Below are 9918 nucleotides of genomic sequence, written 5' to 3'. Positions count from 1 at the left end.
AAGGTACTACATTAGTTGAATTTAAGACTAGAGAGGATGCTGAAACTTTTTTGAAACAGGAGAATGTTAAGCATGAGGATGTTTCTTTCTTCAGACAAAGGTATGATAACTGGTCAGCTGAAAAGCACGAATCCCTTAGTAAAAAGGAAGCAATGAAGAAAGAGAAGCTTGACAGAAAAGAGAAAGAAAAGAAGAATCAGATAAAGGAATTGACAGAAGCAACTGATCATAGTTCAATTATACTTATCACAGATCTTGATATGAGTGTTTCCTTGGACGATATTAAAGATAAATTCAAGAAGTTGCTGGTTATATACGTTTGACTAATGCTGAAAAAGCCAAAAAGGTTAAAGAGAAAATTGGTGATATTATCAAAACTGATGAACGTGAAGGTAAAGTGAATATCCTAGAAGGTGATGCTGCGAAAGAATACCTAGAGATTGTTATTGAGAAAAGAGTGAATGCAAAATCAGGAAAAGAGGATAAGTCCGGTGAAAAGAGGTCTTTCAGAGGTGGGCAAAGGGGAGTAAGATCATTCAAAAGACAGACTTTGAAGTCATTTGTTTTATTCCCTTTTGTACTGAATTAACTCGCATTTTAAATTAGGTAAGTTTGTTGTAAGGAAACGATGATACACACAGGAGGAACAACATCTTAAATAAATAATTGTTATGCCTACTGTACTTGTGCAGCTATTTTTACAAAGATAAGAGACATCATCAAAGGTGATTCATGCCCATATTGAGCCCATCTGCTCTGAATTCCATAAACTCAAGGTTGCTGCCAACTACTTTAATTTAAGTACTGAAACTTCTATATTCTCTGCTACAGCTATCTGGAAGCAACGTAGCCCCATCTAGTTTATGTATTAATAGATGGCCTAGAATATTTACTACATTTAGTGAAATATATTTTTCTTTTTCTAAAGTATTTTCTACAACATGACGGAGAAGCTGGTAATAATATTTTTTGAGGAGATTGATGACTCATGGTGCGAAAATTTAATCCATTGTAAAGCAACAGTTACTTACTACTCGTATAATCGAGAATTTTGCAAGCTAAAAAGCTATTAAATACTAAATTGAATGTTTAAAGCCACCTGGTATTACATTTGAAAGATGACGACAATATTTTTGACACGATCTAAATTTGTTATAGTGTGCCCATTCAAAGTTCTGACCATGCGGGAGGTAGTGCATACTATGGTTGTATCCAAAGTGAGTGAACTCGAAAATCATAGTCCCTTGGCTTGAACAACGAGGAAAATCAATTGACTTGAAAAACAAGGAGTCTTTGCAACCAAGTAAAACCTGCATCGGTGGCATCTTTTCTTCCATTTTTGTTTCCTCTGCAGCTCGTAGGGACTGCAATATCGCAGAAAGCCTAAGGACTAAATTTTATTAAAAATGGACCCGGCAATAATATGAACTTGGCTAATCATGGTTGCAGTGGCATCTGCAATTCGAACCCCCAAAACCTCCAAATAATCCACCCCCCCCCCCCAAAAAAAAGGGTGTCAGATCAAAACCTATTATAAGAAGGATCGGTATTGTTCATATGAAATTGGGATTTTGTAAGTTTCATGAATTTTATGGTTGTAGAGATAGCTGAAACATAGAAAAGAACAAACTACGACATATTCTGTCCAATTTCATATTGAGAAAAAACTCTTGATGCATCCCCCGATACAAATGTCAATCTCACCTTGTACGAAAACAACAGGTTATGAGTTCTGTTGCTTTGGCAATTGAAAAATTAAGAGGTTCTGGAGAGAGAATGAAAGAGACTGAGAGAAGTTGAGAAAGATTGAGCGAGACTGAGAGAGATTGAGTGAGATTGAGAGAGAGGGTGTTTCCCTCTTATTTCGACAACAAGACAAATTTTCTCAGGCTCGTAACTTTTATATGCTCTGTTCCTTTGAAAACACGAAATGAAAATCGAAACGAAATGAAAAAAGACGAATGAAAAAACGAAAACAACAGGTTATGAGTTCTGATGCTTTGGCAATTGAAAAATCAAGAGCTTCTGGAGAGAGAATGAGAGAAGTTGAGAAAGATTGAGCGAGATTGAGAGAGATTCAGTGAGATTGAGAGAGTGTTTCCCTCTTTTTTTAAAACAAGGCAAATTTTCTCAAGCTTGTAACTTTTGATGGGTAAGACTAAACTTGATGAAACTTATACATTTAAAATCAGCATAAGATTCCAATTCTTTTGGTGTATCTATTGGTACCAAATTTCGATTTTTAGAGATTCAGTTACTATTGAGCCGGGTCGCTCCTTACAAGTTCGCTACCACGAACTGTGTGATTGTTCATGTCTGTGCCCTTTGTAAAATCTTTCACAAAAACAGGGAATCATGTAAATTAACAGAACGACAAATCAGGAATTAGAATCGTGGTTTATGAATCAAGGCTTTTCAAAGGACTGGAATTAGGTAAATTTCGTAATATTCATAATTATCAGAAGAGATATAGTCATAATTTTTACTATAATCATTCTAATAATAAATAAAATCGTCTTAAGAACAATAACATTGGTTACAAAGAAGAAATGGATGCAGGAACTAATGTGCTTTGACGAGGCAGGAACAAACGTCTCTAAATTGTGGTTTTTACCTAGAGTATCCCTCACAGATGTGATGTACTCAAGAGTCTTCTTTCTAAGTGGTTGATGTGTGCAACCTACATAAAACCTCATCACAAGAATATATAACGAATACAAAGACCACTATTTAGACACTTTGGTAATAAATATTTTCGGGGTGGCAAACTGTCAAAAAAACCTTTGCTCAATCATCTTAAATCATAGAATGCAATTTATGACAGAAAAAAATGTATTCTTTAATTCCAATAAATTTAATTACTTCTAGTATAAACACCAATACATTTGTAATATACAATGCATTTGTTCATAAACATTCATAGAAATCGGAATTAACTATTATCTTTTCTTATTTTATGTAAAAAAAAAAAAATTTTCATTTTAATCATTTCTAAAATTACCTGTAAGTTTTCAATGATGTCAGTGATAAAATTGGTGCCATATGAAAACCATGACTCATGGCTTGATGAGTACCGTGAGGTTTGAACATCACTATCTGATTGTCCTAGTTTGTCCAACTCAGCTAACTTGTGCTCTAAAAGAAATGCTTCTTCTGCTCCAGGGTCAAACTGCAAAAAGCATTCACCATGTCATGAGAAAAGAAAAAGACACAGATTTAAACCCTTAACAAGTGTGTATAGGGGTGGGTGATCATATACACAATGAGAATTATTAAAATTTAAGGTTTTTTTTACCCTAAAGCTCACCTAGTTTAATCTAAATTAAGCTCCAATAAATCTTAGCAATTTTTAAAAGAGCTCTTTGCTGAAGAAGAGGACTTATCAAGCTCATACTCTTAACTGTTTCCACTAAACTCCCTCGCAACAATTTCTCTTGGTCCGTTGAATTGTGTAGCTAATGAAGGACGTGAACTGAGTCACTAGGAAATTGCGCAGCTAACATCTAGGTTGTATAGGTATGTCGGAGAAAAGTCAGGAGGACAATTGAAAAATTCGAAGGTATCAGTAAACTAATGGAGTTTTAGTTTTCAGTAATACGCAGTTTTTACAAGCAAATACAAAGCTGATGTATGGACCCCACAATTCTGTTATTGTAGCGAAGAGGTCAAGGTTTGTGGGCACTAAGAAAATTTGAATAATATCTGTTTAATGGGGGTTGGACTTAAAGCATCACAATATTTGAGCAGCAGGAGGTATAACCCAACGTAGATTTGCCATCCCATTAGCTATATATCTCAAAGCCAAATAGATGATTTGTCACAAATGGTTCATGTCAATAATCTTTTCATCACAAATAGATGTGATGATGAGTCGAAAAGAGGCCTGAATGTTATTTGTGCTTTGCTGAAAGCTAGATGAAAAGACACTCAGCTCTTTGGGAGTTTGGGAGGTAACAAAATCATACTTTTTTGTGGTAGTTTATGTATGTTTTAAGTTTGGCTTCATTATTCATGTTCATTTCACAGTGGGAGCAACACTTTCTTCTTTGTCCATGCCACCAATTTTGGTTTATTACAAGATCAAGCCTCTAAGGTTTTATAGTAAGTGCAAATCTCTGGCCATATAGATTAATATGACATTAGATTTCGAAAAGCTAGGTATAATTCTTGCCATAGTTAAGAATGCTTCTATCTGTTATGAGTTTGTCATTTCATTTGAAGTCTAGGGCTGAGGCAAAGGATTAGAATCACATATGCCCCTTAAACTTCCATTTTTTCTAGTTTGAATTAAAAAATCTAAATTATTGCTCAGACACGATAACAATAACGAGCATGGTCATGCTGATCAGCAGCAGTTCTTGTCATCATAAAATACAAAGCAGTAAACATATAAATATCACAGCCATAGTAATCGACATACAACTTTATATGTTGATTAAAAATAGCACAGAGTCAAACTAAAACCTAACACATTGAAATATCCAGTTGTTAAAGAAAAAAAACCATAAAAAACACAACAAATAAAAAGAATAATGAAGTAAAGCAAATAAATATGTACAACTATTGAAGAGTGAATCAAGTACTAAAAATCTTGACAAGCGAGGTACTGCATATGCCATGCTGGTACCGGCTGAATTTTTGGTACTGGTTGAACCACTTGTTGCAGGAGCCGTTGGGGCGAAGGGAGATACTCAGGGGGAGGATTTCACAAAGTCATGAATTTGCCAAAATACCGACACCAAATTTAAAACACAATTCATTATGGCATGTCAAAAAAGTTGTAAGGGAAAACTGTTTTTGAAAAGGGAGCAATAAGGGGCTTTGGGAGATTGAGACAATTCCAGAAGAGCTCGGTCCACCAGACACCATAAATACTTTTGCAGTTTACATAATAACTTTAGCAATTCTGAACTGGGAACTAAAATAAAATAAAATTTATTTTGAAATTTTCTTTTTTTGAGATGGAAACGTAGCACAATGACATGGAATGTGCACTTTAGGATTTAATGCCAAAAAAAGCTTGGAGAATGGGAATTTCAGAAGCATATACCTGTTCTCCAACTTCAGGAACAAAGTTCTCAGATCTACTTGAAACTTATAGGGCAAGTCCTTTGGGTTAAAAAACAGAGAGGGCAAAACTCATAGGCATGCACAACTTCCAAGTAAATTCAACAGACAAAATATAATACTTTTCAACAAAATGTAAATTATGCTATTACATTGGTGGTGGGTTTAAGGAAGAGCACACCCCTTATTAAAGATAATATACCTAAGTTTATCTATATTAGTATCATTTTTGTTTGTTTTTTTTTACATTTAGTTAATACAAGACACTGGCAGTTTTATAATTTTTTTTTTTTTTTTTAACACTGGAATCATGTTAAACTACCTCAAGTCATTAAGGACCTACAATCTTACAATCTTCTTTACCTTACTTACTTGTACTTCAGTCAAGGTATAGGCGGGTGATGGCACCATGACTTAGTCACTGATGAATTACTCATCTTACTTAGTCATTACTGTTTTGGCATATAAACTTGATTGTCATTTTATAATTCATAATTTGTCTCTGTTATTTAACAATTAAAGAGCCTGCACAATTGCTAATAAACAGCAACAAAAATTTAAACATAATTAAAACAAAGCATATGAATACATATTATAGAAATATATAGTGTATATAGTTGTGCTTTTGTTTGTGCTGAGCACGATTATTTTCTGCCAATCTCGGAGACTTCAACTTTCAAAACCTAATGCAGATGCCATACGACAAAGACCGTGGTGGTTCTACATTAGAGACGTTTGGATAACAACAGATCCAGAGCCAAGCAGTGGAAGCACAGGCACTGGTGGAAGAAAGAAGACAAGTGGATTTTGTAAAGTTGAGGTTCAGTGTTATGTTTATAATTGTGGCCCAGCGTGGTGCTGGGTGGTCACTTATCTTACGGGGGGGGGGTGTTGGGGTTCCAGCCCTTGATTCGGTTCTTTCCAGATAAATGAGCCATTTTTTCTGTTTGCCTATAAGATAATTTTCAATCATAAGCTGAACTCTCGTTGCTAAGCTAGATTCTTTTGCAATAAGTAAACTTTGAAGTTAAATCCTATTTTGGTCTTCCCGGTCTGGGCCATTGAAAGACAAAATTACGCAAACGTAGCCAGGGATTTGAAAGATAATTTAGAGGATTGGCCCGGGCCAAGCGAAGGTCTACCCCTATGCAAAGTTCGTCGTATAGAACCAGTGTTTTAGTACTTAGTCGACTTTGAGACGCCAGGTGGGGATTTATATATGTTTTGTGCACTTTTTTGGAAGATTAAAAGTAAGCTATTTCTTACAGCTGTGTAGACTATTTTTCCAGGAACCCAGAGAGGGTAGGAAAAGAGTTGCGAGACATCATCATTTATTATATCGACAAGGGGGTCTGTTTACCCTCCGAGGGCCCCCTTGGTCTAGAGTTTGACCATTTGATCACGTTATCATACAATGAAGCAGGATATACCGTAAATTGGGTATTAACATACTCTATATTTATAAAATGATAGCGGTAAGCGCGGGCATTCCATTGCAATATTTGGCTCCAGCAAGACTTCCCCTCCAGTAAGTGGTGCAGCACCATTTTTGTACCAATATCTGGTGGCAGTTGTGGCTTACCACTAAACCATAAACTTCAGCCTATTTGTCAGCTTTGGCATTTGAAATACATGAATTTAGGGTGAAAGTTGTAATTTGATCATTTAACTTATTTTGGAACATAGGCCAATTTGCTTTAGTGTTAATATATTTGGACATATGTGATAGAGTTTTAGTAGGTTCAGTTAGGGACCTATGGCAAAGTGGTCTGTACATAGACTATCAATTTTATCTATATAATTTTTATTCAAAATATTTAATGACACAATTTGTAGGTCATTTGTAGAGAAACTGCCACTTTTGGGGTTGAAATATTTATTCAGGTTTGAGGGGGTAGCAACAGCTAATGCATTATTAGTTGAAATCATACACTCAAGGAACTTACCAGCTTTATTTGCTGGTTTATTCCCCCACAAAAGGCTGTGGGCATTAAAGTATCCACAGATAATGATATTTTTCAATATATTAGAATTATTTATATAACTGAAAAAATCCATGGCATCTGTAGTTTGGCCATTAGGGTTATAAAAGCTTATTATGTAAGTTTTTGTATTATTCAGTCAAACACTGATACCAATTGCATCAACATCATTTACAAAATCTGGATGGTTGATGCCATAGAATTTTATATTATTAATAATTATTAAGGCTACTCCACCTCCTTTTCTCTCTGATGATCTATCCTTTCTCAGGATAGTATATCCCAGCGACTTAATTTGTTGATTTTGGGTTAAAAGAATTTCCTGGAGGCAAGCAATATCAATGGAACTATTATTCATAAAAGATATTAGTTCATTTAACTTCTTTTCTGTTAGTGATCTTATGTTCCACTGGAGTATTGATATGTGTTATTTTATTGATTTATTTTTCATATGACTGTGTATCAATGTTCATCTTTGTTAATAGTAAAACAAGACCTTTTTTTGCTTGAATGAGCATAGGATTAGGGATGTATGTTTTTGCCAATTCAGCTATGATTTTTATTTTCTGTAGTTCAATTCAATTCAATTCAAACTTTGTATTTCCTCCGAATACGAAGAGTAAAAAAGAAATAAATAAAAATAAAAGTTGTTGTATATTCATTGCCTGAACTGCATTACAGTTTAGAATAAATAAGCATATATTAGGTGTATGCATGTTTGGTTGTGCATCCAGTTTGTCAGTTACGAGATTAATTCCTGGTAGTGTTTCTGGTATGTTTCTTCTTGGGAGGGGGGGGGGGGGCAGGAAGACCTCATCTCACTGGACAAGGAGGCTTGTTGGCTTGGTGATTCTGTCTGATATGGATGTGAGCTAGGGGGCTTAGAGGATTGTGTTTTGTGAGGGGTACTTGTTGCATTGGGAGTGTTTGACTTAGGAGTTTGGGTTGATTTTATTATGGGTTTTATTTGGTGTGGTAGGGCAGCATTTGCTACCATATCCCCAAAAAGGTATGGAATGGCCTTCTCTGTTGCTATTTGGAGTGTTAGGGCTCTTTTCTTATATGCAGGGCAGAGTGATTTATGGGTAGATTCATGTGGGCCTTTACAATTGATACATATAGGCTGAGTGTTGTTGCAAGTTGTCAACTCTTAAGGATGGGAGCCTTTACAATTACTACAGGCTAGGAGAATTTCACTGCATTTGTTTGTTGTGTGTCCCAGTTTGAGACAATTCTGGCACTGGATAGGCTTTGGCTTGTACGCCTTTTGTGGTTTGATTTGCCTGAATAGGAATAACTTTTCTGATATAATAATTTTTTCCCTCAGTGTAAATAAGAAAGATCTATTTGTTTTTAGGCCATTAGAGTTAGGTTTACCCAGTTGGGTGACATCTTCAACAGGGATTGTGTTGCCAGTCCTATCTGAGAGCCCTTCTTTTAACTCCTGAATAGGTACATAGGAACATTGTACATTACTATTTTTGTTGGGGATTGTTGTGGGTTCCATTTAGATAAATTAATTGGGATATTCAGAAGAGATTTTAGATTAATTATTTTATCTACTGCTTTCTGATCTGGGACTGCTATCAGCAAAGATCCATCACGGTGAATGTTAAAAGAGAACGTTGATTTTAACAATTTGAAGATTGCAACCTTTATTGTAGTAATCTTTTTCATCTCAAAGGGGGTAATAGGAGAAGTTTTGAGGTAAATTACCAAGTTTTGGGGAGGAGAATCTTGGGCAGGGGGAGGGGACATATATTTGATTAGGGAGATTTTTTTTCTTTTTTTGGCGCTCCTAAAGAGGACCTCTTGAAACCCATTTTCGTCAAATAGTGACATTAGCAACAACACTAATCATTGTCCTATTCTCAGAATTTGAATCATCATAGGAACTTTGAGATAGAGAGCTTGACCAGCCAGGATGAGGCCTAAATGTTTAAATTTCATTAGTATTTGGCATGGGATCCGGGGGACATTTTTTAGGGGAAGTTCTTTGTATTGCCTATTGGGATAAGCTTTAATCTACACTAGAAAGAGATACCATTATGATACCAGACCATCTGCACTCTACTGTGGTGAAAGCTTGACCATCCACAAAGAGAACACCACTGTATGGCCCAGAGGAGGGTTTTGAGCACGATTCGTTTGGTTCACGGCTGATAAATCGAGAAAAATGATTTACAGGAAATTTAATTCTAAATTTCATAAAATGTTGCTGCTGTGTGATGTAATTTCTTTTTTTTTGTTCTTGTTGAACTCTACTTCTTTTTTATAGTGGGTAATAAATAAATTATATATATATATATATATATATATATATATATATATATATATATATATATATATATATATATATATATATATATATATATATATATATATATATATATATATATATATATATATATATATATATATATATATATATATATATATATATATATATATATATATATATATATATATATATATATATATATATATATATATATATATATATATATATAAAAAAAAAAAAAAAAAAAAAAAAAAAAAAAAAAAAATATATATATATATATAAATATATATATATATATATATATATATATATAAATATATATATATATATAAAATATATATATATATATATATATATAAGATATATATATAAGATATATAGATATATATGTAAGATATATAGATATATATGTAAGATATATAGATATATATGTAAGATATATAGATATATATGTAAGATATATAGATATATATGTAAGATATATATATATATATATATATATATATATATATATATATATATATATATATATATATATATATATATATATATATATATATATATATATATATATATATATATATATAT

The sequence above is a fragment of the Artemia sp. Qi Xiang Cuo genome, chromosome 16, assembly GCF_049724085.1.
Source record: "Artemia sp. Qi Xiang Cuo chromosome 16, ASM4972408v1, whole genome shotgun sequence".
NCBI lineage: Eukaryota > Metazoa > Arthropoda > Branchiopoda > Anostraca > Artemiidae > Artemia > Artemia sp. Qi Xiang Cuo.
Note: the sequence above shows the minus strand (reverse complement) of the source record.